The sequence below is a fragment of the Pieris brassicae genome, chromosome 9 (genome assembly GCF_905147105.1).
Source record: "Pieris brassicae chromosome 9, ilPieBrab1.1, whole genome shotgun sequence".
NCBI lineage: Eukaryota > Metazoa > Arthropoda > Insecta > Lepidoptera > Pieridae > Pieris > Pieris brassicae.
In genome coordinates this window covers 14,905,034-14,922,167 of record NC_059673.1, presented here as the reverse complement: position 1 = coordinate 14,922,167, position 17,134 = coordinate 14,905,034, and the positions used below count along the sequence as shown (strand labels likewise).

The 17,134-nt window shown below is 34.8% G+C and overlaps 1 protein-coding gene across 1 annotated transcript in view; it reads left to right on the top strand.

Annotated features, from left to right (window-relative positions):
- Nucleotides 1-10,130: 10,130 nt before the first annotated feature.
- The window catches only part of LOC123714562 (suppressor of lurcher protein 1), a 217,813-nt gene continuing 210,809 nt past the window's right edge, over nt 10,131-17,134 (top strand). Inside the window, exon 1 of the mRNA XM_045668874.1 lies at nt 10,131-10,279. The gene's annotated coding sequence lies outside the window, so the exon portion shown is untranslated. The remainder of the gene's footprint in view (nt 10,280-17,134) is intronic.

Sequence of the window (17,134 nt, the reverse complement as noted above, 5' to 3'; positions counted from 1 at the left end):
TTGTTTAGTCAATTATATTTTTATAATTCAATCACACGAGCAGTGTTGGCCTAATGGCTTGAGCATATAACTCTAATCCCTGAGGCTGTAGGTTCAACCCCGGCTGTGCACCAATGAACTTTCTTTCTACGTGCGTACTTAAAATTCGCTCGCTTAAAAGGAAAACATCGTTTGGAAACCGGCTTGCCTTAGACCGAAAAAGTCGACAGCGTGCGTCAGGCACAGAAGGCTGATAACCTACTTGCCCATTAGATTAACAAATGATCATGAAACAGATACAGAAATCTGAGGTCCAGACCTAAAAAGGTTGTAGCACCATTGATTTATTTTATTTTTAATTAAATCATTCTATAATAGTAATCTCACTTCCTCACATGGATTTTTGGCGTTCCACGACTGAGAAAATTGTAAGACACTTGCAGCGCATCATCATTTCATAGAACCAGCTAACATTCCAGATATTTCCGTACAACGTAGAGGCCTCCAAGAGAAGAGCCTGACTTACAGTACAAGGCAAACTCTAAATTCCTCGGTCTAATAAAAACTATTTTAGTAACTCAGCCATGTATCGTATACTTTCAGATTATAACACAAATTACCAGCAAATAGATATATTTAATGTGACTAAAAATGCTTAAAAAACTCTGGTATCTTTTATTAATAATGGCTTTGTTATTCTTCCTTTATATTAGATAATTATTATAATGATCAATGAATCTTAGAACTTATATCTAATAATTAAGAATTTAGTATAAGTGTGTACTTTGTTATATTTGTCTATTTTGTATAAAAAGGTAAAACTGTGCTTTATGTTTATGTTTGAATGTGTATTCCGTTTTTGTGTATAATGTAATTGTTTGAATATTGTTTAATGAGTAGCTGTAGGAATAGTTTAATAAAATAAATAAATAAAAGGACAACACAAACGTAAACCTGGTGTTGCAGGTGTCGTAATCTAGATATAGACGTAATCACTTTATTTTATGGACTGGAAATTGTGCTAGAAGTAAACGTATTCCGATCATTCCTATTTGCCTAATCAACACTCTTCTCTGTCACCTCCAAAAGCAACAGCGATACCGATTTAGACGTTTACGTATGCAGTAGTTCAATATACGAGCCGCACTTTGGATCACACATTATTGAGATCGCAATCACTATAGGAATTTACAGAGTATTACGAGCTCAGTTATTGTTTGTCTGAATTATTTAATATATCACTTTAGTTGTGTCTGTTATGTCATCTTTAAACGTAAAAGTAAATTAAATCATGTAGGCCAAAGTACCTAATGTTTACTTACATGTTAAATAATCGTTCATTTCATTATTAAATGAAAATATGACCAGAGAAATGGCATCAATATTCACTGTCGGAACTGAACTGTTACTGATCGGAATTAGATTTGATTTAGTTCGCGTTTGTCAGCACGTACTGCAGCTATAAGTCTGCAACCGGTGACGGCGCTAGCTAGTTATTGAATTTATGGTTCCATATACAAACAAAGAAAATATTAACTAATCCATTGCTAATGCCTAAAATATTTTACTTAAATCGAGTGGCACTCGGCCTTGGATGTCCGATTTTACATGGTCGTTGTTCTTTTTAAGCAAGAAATCAGCCAAGCTTTCTTCGCTATGTAAGTTCATTAGCTAATAGAAACCTGTAGGGTTAGGTTACTTTTGTGTGTACTTCATAACTGTATGTCATATATATTAAGGACATAAGAAATAGGTTCATGTGTTACTCCAATATTATCTACTGGTTAACCTGTACTCATTCGTCGAATCACAAGCCACGGTGCCAGTTTTTTGCATATTAATGACGTTACACACAATTTACTAATCGGAAATGCAGAACAGGAGCTTCATTTACATCATTTTCTATTTTAAAATTGTCAGGCCGTATTCAGTACGTGTCAATTGTATTTGTTTTTTCTCAGAAAGATCACCATTTACTATTTTGAATTAACTGGATATATTATATTAAGTATAACTTTAAACATACACTTTATGACTGATTTTTGTATTGTTAAAGGTCGTCCTAGTAAAATCTATATCGTATATTTTAATGAACAAATCAACAAAGGTCTCAATTACTTAAATCCACATGTCTGTCATAGTGTTAATTAATAGATTTATTTGTTTACATTTATTAGAAAATTCGTCTTCCAATTACCAGACCATATTTCAAAATATTGAGGAAATTGAGTGAAAGGTGTTAATAATTAAGAGTGAAGTGCAAACGCGAACGAAACTCCAACGTAATCGCCAGGAAAATGATTCCGTGGCACTAATTTAATCCTACCACCGAGTAATCTACGAAATGCAATTTGCACTCTAACTTTGATTATAGTCTTTGCCAGTAGTAACGTAATTTTTATACATATTTAGACGTTTTGGTTAATCTGTCCTTTAAGGTCACAAATACATTTTTAATTTAGGTTGTAATTTTGTTTGTTGTTTTGTGGTTTTAATATTACTATAATAACCACTGTATCATGATTGATTCTTATCGTTTCGATGTAAAAGACACAGAACTAAACTAATATTAGGATGATGTATTTTAATTTAAATATACAACAGCTATATTACATACATATATTTCTTCTTATATATTTTCAAAAATAAGTGTTACTCAAATTTATTAGTAGCAAATTAATAGATTTTCATTACTATGTTCTACAACTACTCCACTAGCGCAATGACCAGTGCACTAGTGGAGTGGCAGTGCCACTGCCTCCGATCCTAAAGAACGCCTTCTTTCCTGATCGATCGCATTGCTAATCTTCACGATAAAATCTTTCCAGCAATATCTGGACCTGCCGACGGGTCGGTGACACAATTTTTTAATCCAATCTTCCTTTCTCTAAAGATGACTCATTACTATGTGCTCCTTTAATGCCAGTTCATACCATTAAAAAAATTGGTGAGAATGCAGGCATAATTATTTAAAAAAATCCATTGTTAATGTCTTAAAAACTTAATGTCTTGAGAAAATTAGACCTTCATACCCTTAGACCCGAAAGTCTATGCTCTGTGACAGTGATCAAAGGGCTTATCCATTAGGCCCTCTTAATAGTAGATTCTAATCGGTTCCAATATTATAGTTTTCTTATTTATTGATTTATCAACACTTCCTTACATTACAATATAAAAAAATTGAACATCATTGAAATCAAAAGGAGGGCAACTGGCGGCCTTATCGCTTTCGAGCGATCTCTTCCAGGCAACCAGTGTGAGTAAAGAAAAAAAAAGTATTAAATTACATAAGATAGGCAAGAAGTGCAAAAATACACGTTATACACAGTTATTAAGACAAAACTAAACAGGAATCAAAAAAACAAACTAAACTAAAAGTTGATACATTAAAATAAAAAGTAAAAAGACACATAAATCACGATAATTTAAGATAAGTCTCACTTCATTAAGTAGTTAGTAAGAACGCTAGAGTTACGATGTGGACAGATAATGTTTGTACAGAAGAAATTTAAAGGAACATAGAGAAGGAGCTAAGCGAATAGGGACGGGAAGTGAATTCCATAGCCTAACTGCAGAGACCTTAAAGGAATCGCCAAGAAAGGAGGATGGGATTTCAAGGGTATAGTTTTCAGAAGAGCGTAAGCTATAGTTATGGGCTCCCAAAAATTTGAAATCATTTTTGAGATAGGAAGGAGTTTTAGGGTTGAACAGGATGGAATATAGGAGATGCAGAACATGAGCATCATGTCGCTGACGAATCGGTAACCAGTTTTTGTACATATTGATGTTAATACGGTACTTTAATCGTAAATAATAAAAAAATATTAACATTTAGTTATTAAAAGGTTACTTCAAAGCGTATACCGAATATTATTTCTTGAAAACATTTTATATAGTTTATACTAATATGTGTAACAAACATAAACGCTAACACTGTAGAACTTGTTTTATCTAGAAAGTTATTCTAACTGCACGGTACATAAACTTAACTCAAAAAGTGATTCGAAAATGGTGAGAAAATTGAAATCTGGTGCTGCAATCTGAACAGAGAGCATGTAATAACCATATATCATTTTGCACCTGTCTTACCTAAAATTATACCCGGGATATGTACGGCAATTTGATTTAAATATTCACAAAGTTGGATAAAGTAAAGTGAGTTTTTATTGAGGTATAGTGTAGACGGGCATATGTTAAGTTTTACGTGTAAAAACAAGTAAGAACATAAATTAAAGTTTTTTCAGGAGGGTTAAGTTCCGTGGCAGTTATTGGGATATATAAATAAAATACTTTGTCAGCTGCCATTAAGTGTTCAAAATAAGCTTGTAACTAACATAATATTAGAGTTAATAGGGTTGAGACACTGAACCGATAAAACTGGCTATGGCAAAAATAAGAAAAATGGATTTTTTCTGGCGTCGGGACGTGACGACCCCATCGCCCACTGGTGAAATAACCTGTGACAGAGGTTATTTCACCAGCGCAATCAGTCAATCCCTTCCTAGTGGAAGTGCCATGCTGTTGCCTCCTGGCTTCAGCCAAACGGGCAGGCACGACCGGGGCAGTACCACTGTCTTTCAGAAAACTGGCGTAAAGTGATGCAAAAGGTTCGCCTTCTTGTACTCGCGTTTCGTGCGGTGAGAAAGATTCCCGGAGCCCATTCCCCCCCCCTCTACAAGAAATATGAAGGTGCAGAAGAATCAGAATCTACCCCAGGGGGGTACCACACGCGCTTGCGGTGGAGAATCTCCCTCTGGGCGTCCACCACCGGGACGGGACTCAGCACCCGGTAGTGGACGCACAGGCTGCCCTTCGTATTCTGGGGGGGGGGGGCAATTCTGCGCTCTTTAAAAAAAAAAATTATCGGTCTCGGGGCAAACGGAGCAATCCAACAAAAGCACCCCCATCCACACTCACCGTGGACTTCACAAATATTAGGGGGCTCAACTCCAACATCCACGCTGTCCACTATCATTTAGAGACTGCGAAGCCGGCTTTGCTCTTTCTTACCTCAGATTAGATACTCAGATTTCCTCCCCGGCTGATACTTCTTACCTCTCCTACCCGGGGTACAAATTGGAACATTCATTTGTCGGGCGGGCGTACGTCCGAGAGGATATCTGTTCTCGTCGCCTCGGGACGCTCGAAGGAAGGGACCTATCTAACCTCTGGCTGCGCGTAGACTGCGATGTCCATCCGCAATTCTACGCATGCCTGTATAGGTCCCATAGCCGAAACTGACCGACTCATTGAGCACATCCAAATGGCTACAGATTCCCTGCTCGAAAGGATTCCTACCGCTGAAATCGTGATACTTGGCGATTTTAACGCCCACCATGCCGACTGGCTCGGCTCTGAAACCACCGATCACGCGGGAACATCCTTTCACGACTTTGCTCTAGCCTACGACTTGACGCAAATGGTACCTGCGATTACGCGAATACCAGATGTGGATGATCATAAACCTTCTTTGTTGGACCTTCTGCTGACTTCACATCCGGAGACCTACCAAGTCTCCGTTGACCCGCCATTGGGTTCATCAGATGATTGTGTGGTACGGAGCATTGTGCCGCTCACGCGCCCTTTACGGTCTAGCTTTGCGGGCTGTCGCCGTGTGTGGCACTATAAGTCAGCCGATTGGGACGGGATGCGGTCTTTTTTTGCGTCTTACCCTAGGGGGCCCATTTGCTTTTCGTTGAGTATTCGGGATGCCGTCGCTGACTCTGTCGCTGATGTGGTCCTGCAGGGCATGGAACTTTTTATTCCATTCTCTGCGGTGCCGGTCGGTGGCAAGTCCCAGCCTTAGTTTAGGCGTTCGTGCAAAGAGGCTTTGCGCCGTAAGCGTGAATGCTTTAAAGCCTGGGCAGAAGCGGCGACATCCTGTGATGCGGCTATCGGCGAACGTAAAAAAGCATACAATTCAGCCTCTAGGTCCTTCAAACGGGAAATCGCTAAGGCAAAGTCAGAGCATATTGCCAGGTTTGGTGAGAAATTGGCCCACCTTCCTTCGGGAACTCGAGCCTTCTGGTCTCTTGCCAAAACTGTCCAAGGGAATTTCTGTCAGCCCTCTATTCCACCACTGCATAGGGAGGATGACTCACTGGCCCATACTGCATAAGAGAAGGCCGATCTTCTAGGCTGTCTCTTTGCGTCGAACTCAACTTTGGATGATCAGGGGAAGGAACCACCGACATTATTGCGTTGTGATACTACGATGCCTGAAGTTACATTCCGGCAACGTGCTATCCCTAAACATTTATTTTCCCTGGACATCCATAAGTCGAGCGGGCCTGATGGCATCCCCCCAATTGTGCTGCGTACTTGTGCTCCTGAGTTGGCTCCGGTCCTAACGCGCCTTTTCCGGTACCTGTACTCCCTCAACACTGTTCCGAAGTGCTGGAAGACAGCTTTGATACATCCGATCCCTAAAAAAGGCGATCGCTCTGATCCGTCCAACTATCGCCCAATCGCAATAACCTCCTTGTTCTCCAAAATAATGGAAACCATTATTAACGGCCAGCTCTTGAGGTATCTAGAGGGCAGCCAGCTGATTAGCGATTCTCATTACGGCTTTCGTCGTGGTCGCTCAGCTGGTGACCTCCTTGTATACCTTACACATAGGTGGGCAGAGGCCATTGAGTCCAAGGGGGAGGCGCTGGCGGTAAGTTTAGACATAGCGAAAGCCTTCGATCGGGTGTGGCATAGAGCACTGCTCTCGAAGCTTCCAGCCTATGGGCTCCCCGAGAAATTATGCAACTGGATTTCCAGTTTTCTCGGTGATCGGTGCATTAAGGTCGTCATCGACGGAGCATGCTCCGACCTTAAACCCGTCAATGCTGGTGTCCCACAAGGCTGTGTCCTATCCCCGACCCTGTTTATTCTGCATATTAATGATATGTTGCAACTTAGTAACCTTCATTGCTATGCGGACGACAGCACTGGGGATACTTTTTACACGGGCCGGGCAGGTATTTCTCGGGCTGTTGTTGATGAGTGCCGGAACAAACTTGTGTCTGAAGTCGAAACTCTTTTACGTGGAGTCTCGGACTGGGGTAGACTAAATCTAGTCCAATTTAACCCCAAGAAGACACAAGTATGCGCGTTTTCCGTTAAAAAAACTCCCTTTGTCGCTACTCCCCTTTGAAGGCACTCTCCTTAAAGCCTCAGCTAACATCGGAATATTGGGCGTTGACATATCGAATAACGTCCAGTTTCGCGGTCATTTGGAAGGGAAGGCTAAATTAGCCTCCAAAAAGCTTGGTGTGCTCAGCAAGGCGAGACGGTACTTCACTCCGGGCCACCGCTTGCAACTCTATAAAGCGCAAATTCGGCCCCACATGGAATACTGTTCTCACCTCTGGGCGGGAGCTCCCCAGTACCAGCTCCTTCCACTAGACCGTATTCAACGAAGAGCGGTTCGAATCGTCGACGACCAATCACTTTCCGTGCGGCTTGATCCCTTGGCGTTGCGTAGAGATGTTGGGTCCCTCTGTATCTTCTACCGCATTTACCATGGGGAGTGTTCAGAAGAGTTGTTCGGTCTAATACCCGCAGCTGAGTTTCATTATCGGACGTCAAGCACAAAATACAAAATACCATCCGTATCACCTCGACGTCCGTCGTTCCACAACTGAGCGTTTTCTAAGGCAGTTCTTGCCGCGCACCACCACTATGTGGAACCAGCTGCCCACTGAAGTATTTCCGAACCAATTCGACTTAGGGTCCTTCAAGAAAAGTACCAATTATTGAAAGGCCGGCAACGCACTTGCGAGCCTTCTGGCAATGTGAGTGTCCATGGGCAGCGGTATTGCTTCACATCAGGTGAGCCTCTTGCCCGTTTGCCTGCTATTACATAAAAAAAATGGCAAAAAATATTATATATATACATTGTAGAATGTATTGGATACAATTGGCATTTGAGATAAACCACTCAGTATTAGATATGAAATTAAAGTCTAACTATAAATTACTTTATTATCATGCAGTTTCGCTTAACCATTTAGAAGTTAAATATAGCTTGCGTATAAGCTGGTCCCTGTTTCAATTCCCGGAAAAACAGCTACAAGACCCAACGACTATGAAATCTGTATTTTGATTTATCTAGTAAATGATAAGACAATTGTTACGTATTTACGCACGTTGTGTGATAATAAAAACTCCGCTACGAAACACAGCTATTACATCCAATCTAAAAAGTAATCCTGTTCAATGGCTCAGAGCTTAAGTAAAGGATGTTTTCACGGCTATATATTTGATATAACAAAGGGGAATGTTTAACAAAGAAAAGAAGACAATGCGGGCCAAAGTGCACAATGCTTTCATTATTTGCTATATCGTGATTTGCATAAAATTTTGCTTAATTTATGCCTTATTATGTCATCAGTTTTTACAGTAGCCTATGCTTTATTAACGTGAATGCAAGTCCTTATTTTATTTCAAGATACTAGTTAGGAACGGAAACATTGCAAAGTACAATATGCAACACAAATGTATTGTATTTATATTTATAACGCCTTTATGGGAAATTTTTATAAGTAGCAATAATTTTATCATAATTATTGATGTAAAATAGTTATATCCAGTTTTAATGCCATCATAACATATTTGAAAGCCAATGACAGCATCTTAATTCACAATTTTATAATAATGTTGTTAGAATTTTTCAGTTTTTGATATATAATATATTATTTTCTAGGTATTAAGCAAAAGCTACATTTCTTGAGTTTCAAATTACTTGAATATTGCATATAATGTAAGTTTAAAATCTCATCGTAAAGTGTTAAAGTAATTTTAAAATATTATTAATCTTCGCTTCGCTATGAATTTACAGGTTATGAAACATCAAGTTTATTTTACCAATAACTTAAGTTATTTTTTAATTTTAGCATCTAAGATTATCCGTGTGTTAACTTTTATTGCATATAACTACAACATTAGTATATTGCACATAGTATTGGCTATATTAATTTAAATGTATATAGTAACCATTATTTCCGATGAGAGCAAATAGTTTATTAAAACTTGAAACCACACTCTAATACTTTTCTCCGTCAACTCATGACGTTAATAAAAATTGAGATGACAGACCCCGCTCAAATTGTCAGCTCATTGAAGGCACGACCTCGGCTGTCTGAATAGTGATATTTTCAATCGTGCACCCGACACAGACCAATTGTTACGTCAAAGTTAATTCAAGATATTTTTAAGTGCCACAGATTCAGGAAATCAATATATATGATGAGGTGAACTTAACCAAAAATAAAATGTTTTATTTCGGATATTAAAGATGCATTATGAAAAAAATTAACGTCCAATTTTTATACGTGGTATGATTGAGAAAATTTTCCAGCGTTTCAATAATCAAAAACCTTAACCTATTTAAAATGTAGTTTGTGATTATTTTATTAATGCAAATACGAATATAAATGAAAAATTATTCATTGCTAATCACAAAACGGCTATGACCAACATTTCGAGTTTTACAATGAAAGCCGAACCTAAATTTTTCACGAGAGACGTGAAGCGTTCATTTGGTATTGTTTGGTGGCACGAAACGTGGGCCATTATGAGTAGTGTCGCATGTATAGGCCCTTCGTATATTAACGTATAATGTAGTTCACGAAAGCCTGCACAAGCAGGGTAACATTACATTAATTAGTCCGAGTGGCGTGCATGTCGACGCAGTGACCTCATGAAGTGTAAACACGAAACAGCCACCTAGTTTGAACCTTATTAAAACTTTTATTACGTTATGGTAGTTTTTGTACTCTAAGTGCTAATAAGCTTCACAATTATAAGTTTTCGGGGTAACTGGTTGACATGTCAAGGTTGAGTTCACTTTTAATTAATTGTAAGAAAAACGTTTATTTAAGTCCCTTTTACTAAAAAATCTATATGATATTAAGAAGATTACGCTCTACTACTACGTTCTTGTGGTGATATAAAACCTAAATAACTCGCATATTAAAATACTTAAAGACTAGGCCTTCTTTGAATAAAACTGTTTAAATTAATCCTTTGAAACTCCTTGACCTTATTTATGAGACTAAGACATTTCAAAGTAAAAAATAGGAATGTTCAGGAACGTAGCATAACAACAGTCAGTGCTACGCGATTGCTACGAGGACACAGACGTCTACGCCGTAGCGGAGATACTCACGCGCGCTTTTACGTTTGAGAACTTCCTTAGTTTTTTTCAGTTAATTTTACTATACGGTGATTAAAGAGCAATGTTGTGACAAATCAAAAGACTCATTGTGTCTGATAAAAAGTGACAACTGCATTCTTAAAAGGTCAAAAGGTAAGATTGCAATGTAAACTTATTATTTTTAGACTTATTAATGTCTAATTAAAACTCTTATTGAAATATATATGTATTAAAATTATGTTTACAGTAAAATGTATAACGGTAATAATGAACAGTATTTATAAAAGGTTGAAAAGATTCAGGCGCGACGTTAGGTAGGTTAGCATTAGCTAATAATGAATTAATTAATATATTAATTTATTAAAATTAAACGTTACGTAACTTATAAATGTTATAGATCGATAATTATATTTATTTCACTTTATTGCTTAGTGCAGACTTCCAATAGAATCAAATTCGATTTTTTTCCCTAGCGCTTGAACTAAAAATACACATATTATTGATTAATGTATTGTATAGCCTTCACTTGTAGTGATTCAATAAACTATAGATATACGTCTCCGCGTTCTTATAATTTTAAATAATATGTTAATATTCTTTAAAATAAGTAATAACAGTATATTATTATTTTTCTTTTTCTTTGGATTAACTTAGAATATTTAAACTTTAAGGCTTTAAAGATTTTTTGTTTTTATGTTCCGTATTCAAGTTGTGAATTGCGTCACTTCCTTTTGGAGTAGAAGCATGCAATTATATATCTGATTATTATTCTACTGAATTAATCAATGTTCTCTTATTTCAAATATTGTTTTTCCGGAACCTGAATATTATTAGATACATCGATTAAGAATTTTATGGAAACTGCTATGAAGCGTGAAAGAAGAATTTTAATATCCAAAATGTTTACCCTTTTATAACATAGAATTTAACGTTTTCTTCAGCTCAACTAATAATTATTCGTTGAAATAAAACCGTGAAGCGGTACAAGTATAATATCCTGGGAAATGAAGTTATAATGTAGTGCACGGAGTCAAGCAGCATGAATACAAAACAGGGGAAAACGTGTACATCATACTTCTCTTTTTACTGAAACGGGAAATTGTCTCAAAATACCACATTTATACGTATACGGCAACTTTCTCTTCGTTACTTCGAGTGATGTCTTTTACAAAATATACTAGAAAAAATAACTTATTATTTGTAAATAAAATATTTATCTATTTATGATGTTTTATTACAATTACTGACATTATAGCTTAGTTCCATGTTAAAAATTTCGTTACATATTTAAGTAGATTGTAAAATTATTCAATTCCATGTGAAAGAAACAATTTTTACACGACCATTACATATTTTTGCACATAGTTTTTATCTATATCTATAAGAATTAAGTCCTACAGCGTAATATTTCAATATATGTTTGATTTCTAAATTTCAATACTCTGTAATACAGTTTTAAACATTAGTTATACTTTTAATGATATCATTGAAAATATTATAATTATATTACAATAAAGATGTCCTATAATAGATTTAATGTTAATATCATAATTCAAAATATTATTTACAGTTATTGCGATGTCAACCACTCACGTAAAAACATCAAATATTCTATAAATCTATTACAAGATTCTCATCTGATTCATATCTTTCTATATATTATAGAGACGAATGAATAAAGTTAACCGAACGTCGAACATATTTAGTTTTTTTAAATTTCATTACTATAAATAAACTTTGTACATATTAACATGCCCTAAATATATTGAAACATAATACGGATATCATTCATTTATAAAAAAAATCTCTTTTTTATGAACAATTACAAAAATAATCGTTTTACCGGAAGTGTGATAAATCTAGAGCGATCGATGTCTGGGCGCCGGTTTCATGGACGAGATGATTTTTAATGAATTCTACGGGTCACTTATTTTTACAGGCCAGCCCAATGTTTTATGTACATTTTATTGGCCGGAATGTAATCAAGGCTTTATACCTTGTGGGCTGACTCAGTAATTTATTGATGATGAATAAGTATTCATTCATTCAAACCTCCAGGCATTGAAATGAAATTAGTTTGGAATTAGTATATCTCTGTATATAATATTCTCGTGTAACAAGGTTCATTCCCATACTTCTCCGAAACAGCTCGACCGATGCTTAATATTTTTTAATGCATATTCAGTAAGTCTGAGAATCGGCTATTATCTATCTTTCAATACCTTATTTTTAATATATAACATACAAAAATACATACATACATTCATTAAGTTTTACCCCTCTACTCTCAACCCCTATATTTTATTTGTTAATCAATATATATATATATATATATCTAGACTCAATAAATATAGAGAAATAGACACAGAAAAACCGAAAAAGTTTTCATTTCGGAAAACCGAACAGTCTGTAGCATAGAAAAATGTTCAATGTTGGTAAATATTAACTAGGTAGGCTAAGTAAAATCACAGTAAGAAGAAACGAAGTTCAGGGGAAACGATATTTCATTTATATGAATCTCGTGATTGTCACTTATTAGGTATAATTCTTCGTCTAAATCCTAATTAATTATTGCGTGTATATATAATGAGAATTCTATTTTAGACTGCTATAAAGAATGCTTATAATTTGTATTTTTAAAGTAAGGCTAAGCCATCGATTTTGAATTTGAGATTTTGATCTTTTGCCATACCCGTTGGACCTTACATTAGACATTCATCCAATCAGTCTATGAGAGTTATGGAGTACATCTATTTCTATACATAAGCAACCCACTCTTAGAAGGGCACTTTCAATAAACATTAACCACCGCAAACTAATCGTTATGTATTCTAAACACTTTAACTTTATGTTTATTTGCAACTGAATAAGTCTCTAATATATGAGCAAGAAAATCGAATGAAATTTCTCGCCCGTAGAGACCTGAATATCGAGGTTTGTAAGTTCATTTCCGGTGTTATTATAAGTATAAGTAAGTAAGTATATAAGTATTGTATAGTTCTGATATGTGATCGTTATAGCTTTTGGGTGCTCACCTGTCCGTGACTGTATAAACACAATTTTTTTACAATGCGTACAAGAATATCAAACAGCCTATATACTAGACAAATTAGAACTGACGTAATAAACGCCTATATATATGTATGTTAATATACTCTCGGGTGATTAAAATAAAGTTTCGCACTACGGGAACTAAGAAATTATCTCTCAATTAGCTACCCCCAGTTATAATCGTTTAACGTCTTATCCCGCAGCGCTATGCAAATTAATTTTATTCCGTTAACATTGTTAAGTTTCTAGTTTGAATATTCCTGAAATTCTATATTATTATGGCTAGATTCAAAATTTGTATTTTTAATTTCTTGTAACAGCAATTCAGTTTAAGAGAACAACGTTTTCAGAGCCTTATTCATTTGATAATATAACAACTGGAGAGTATGTTAATGATACCTTGAAAAGTATTCGAAACTATTTTTCACGTGGATTTTTAGTTAATTTACTGAAAAGTAAATTATATTCCTTAACTATCTGCTTCAATGGATTAACACTTGTTCGAAATACATAATTTTTAGTTTAATAAGGCACTTTGATAAGGCTGATCTAAAATATTTTGTTTCACTTGGTTTGTGTTGTTTCTTAGTAGTTGCGTCCTTACGTCGTCAATCTTATAATTTTGTATTGAGTGTTTGGTGGGTTGCGACTATTGTAAGGCAAGGTATCAGTACGCTATCAGTCTAGCCTTCTTCTATCGTAATCAAACTAATAAAATTTCTCGATATCGTTACGACTGACAGTTGTGTGCCTTTCTTCTTGTTAAAGATATAAACGAAACGAGGTATGTACTCAGGACTTAATATTTTAGTATAAAATTGTGTATCGACGGCCATTGAGCCGTCCTTTGTGGTACATTATTGCTGAAAGCCGTACAAAAATCCGTCCGTAGTTTTTAGTTTATTACATACAGTTTTTAGGGAAGTCTATTTATTTTATAAACTGTATCTTTAAAAAGATGTCGCTTGTTAACTATAGTGTAGCTGTATAAAGCCGTACACCCAAAATGTAAATTATTATTACTTATAATATACTTATTAGGCAACAACGTTTTTAAATAAAATAATTATTTTAAATGATACATTTAGAGCACATCATTCGGTAAAATTATTGCTATTACATATACCTTATTTTAAGTTTATAACTTGCATACTTTAAACATAAATGAAGTTTACAAACGATCATATATACATAGAATTCATTTATTTTAATTTGGTAACTGTATTATATAGATTTTCGTTGAAACTTTATTAGTAACATATTAGTAAACAACTAATAACAACATTGTAAAGAATATATACGTTATACATAACTTTTTATGTACCATCTGGCACGATGTATTAAAAAAAACTACTAGCCATGGCAATCAAACTATTTAATCAGCATCTCATCGGTAACAGAACATCACCGTATAATCACCTTCAATAAGATTTGTAAAAAAACTTCTGTTATGTGTTATAATTATTATTATTACAAATTATAATTATATCAATTTTATTTTTATATAATTATGAATCACTTTCAAGGACAACAATGTATTTATTTATAGTCGCTATTATATTCAATACAATGTTAATATGGTAAATGGGATCTAGTTGTCCACGGATAAAAGTTGAAAATGTTTAGATTTCCGAATGGCAAAACATTGATAAATAAATTCGCATTTATTCACAAAGCAACGAAAGTGCTGAATGAAACGTCAGGAGTTGATTTGTTGACACTTTACCCTCGATACTAATAACACTGCGTCAAATTTGAACCTCTCTATATTTTTAACAATTTACAACGATTCGTTTAAATTAGGTTTAAAAACATTTCACTTTGACAGACTACACCAACTTCGTTTGAAACATTATATCGCATAAGTAATACTTTATGCTGTTATATTTTAATTGAAATGAGATAAAAATTCTTTTACAGAGCGAACGAGTATTCCGTCTAAGTTTGATTTTATTTTTATCATATATTTCCCACAAAACGTAATTTGTAGAGATATCATATAAATTTTCAGCTATAATTAATTATAAGACTATTTTTGATTCGATGATATTTTTATAACTTGGTATGACACAGAAAAATAATAGGTCGTTCTCGCCACTTTGACCACAAATATCTCCTCTTTGGTTATGAATTTCAAATTCAATTTTTGAAAACCATATTTAATTTCCCGTTTTAATTTTATTTATTTATTTACATAATTCTATTTATAAAATGGAAAATATGAAATTTCGCTTTATTTACGAGTACGTTTCCACCGTGGCACCAGTGCTGCTGAAACGTATCGAAGGATTAATAATGTGTATGGCGGCGGTGTCGCAAAAGATAACACTGTGCGTTTTTGGTTCCAACGTTTTCGTTCTGGAAATTTCGACCTACAGAACACGCTCCGTGGACGGCCGGAGTCTAAAGTTACTTGTAAGCGTTTGGTGAACTAGTGCCGGGGTCGTTTACTATACCAGACGATTACGGCAAATTACGGCTATTGTCAGCAATTGCCAACAATGAAGGAAGAAATAGCTGCTTAATAACCAAGGCTGGTCAATCTCGAGGCCACTGCTGCTTCATCACAACGCTAGATGCACAACAGACTGCTACCAAATTAAAGGAGCTTCAATCGGAATGTCTTTAGACAGTACTGTACTCCCCGGACTTCGCTCCAACAGATTAAATTTTTTTTTAAATTTATTTTAACTTCTTGCAAGGTAAACAACTTCAACTCTGATAGGACAGCCAAAAACGCATTCAAAGATTTTATTGATTCCAGTTCGAAAGTGTAAGAATGAATGTATGTGTTGTATATACTAAGTATTAATTACTTGATTGAAGATGTGTACTAATAAACATTAAATAAAATAATATCAGGGTAAGGGGGTTTTTAAATATCAAATACGAGTCTTCAATAATGAACCGCAGCGATAAAGCGATATAATCTATTAAAATAAACTGAACTCTTGATTAAAGTATGTTGGTTAATTAATGCACGAATTAAGTGAAATGTCAAAAGTCGTCCGCAGAGTGCGTGATGCTTTCATTATGTTCAGAAATGTAATGTTCGCTTTACATACAATACAGCTGAGAATTACATATTAAATAGTATGCTCATATATATTTCATGAACAGTGCTTGAATTATAATTGAATCAATTTTAACGACGAGCCTTTTATTATAATGAAGTGTGATACAATCAAGTGCCATATTTTATTTATAAGATAAAGAGAAAAAAATCACGCTCGTAAAAACCTGTTCCACTTATTTTATAAATTGATATATGTGGACCTTTTAAATGGATTAATGAAAAACTTACCCTGTTCTTTGTTTTTAATTTAATTACCGCATGTTCCATAATCCTGATTAAATTTTTTCTAAATTACAAATATCATTGTCATATACACGAATGTTTTGACGCATTTATATTTTCTTCCATTCAATATGTTTAGTGGTATGTATAAATAGCGCCAAAACCATGTCAGAAACCATAAAAATTTGAATACGTCATAGAGATCTCGCTCACCATTCATGAATTCAAAAAAAATATAATTCAAGAAACCTCACTGACATTAACTTCTTTTCACTTGGACAATGCCCGGAAACATTCCGGAATATGAGATATTACGATAAGGGATGTTTTTTTTTTAATTTATCTTATCTTTATAAAGGCATTTGGAATTCCTTTTAAAATTTGTGAATCGTATTTAATCATATAAGAGGTATATGATATGATTAAACACATTATCTAAGAATATCTTTTATTTCAATAATAGTAACAGACCAAGATTCATTACAAAAAAGTAGTTTTTGAATTTTAAAGTTAATTATATCGTTATTTAATTATATTTCCTTTCCAATTGACCGGGCACATGTCTAGGAATTTTTTGCGTCTTTATTTCACTAAATTATTTACGATAGCGTTTCTGTATTAATCTACAAATTCGAAGGTTTGTAACAATTCTTAACCTA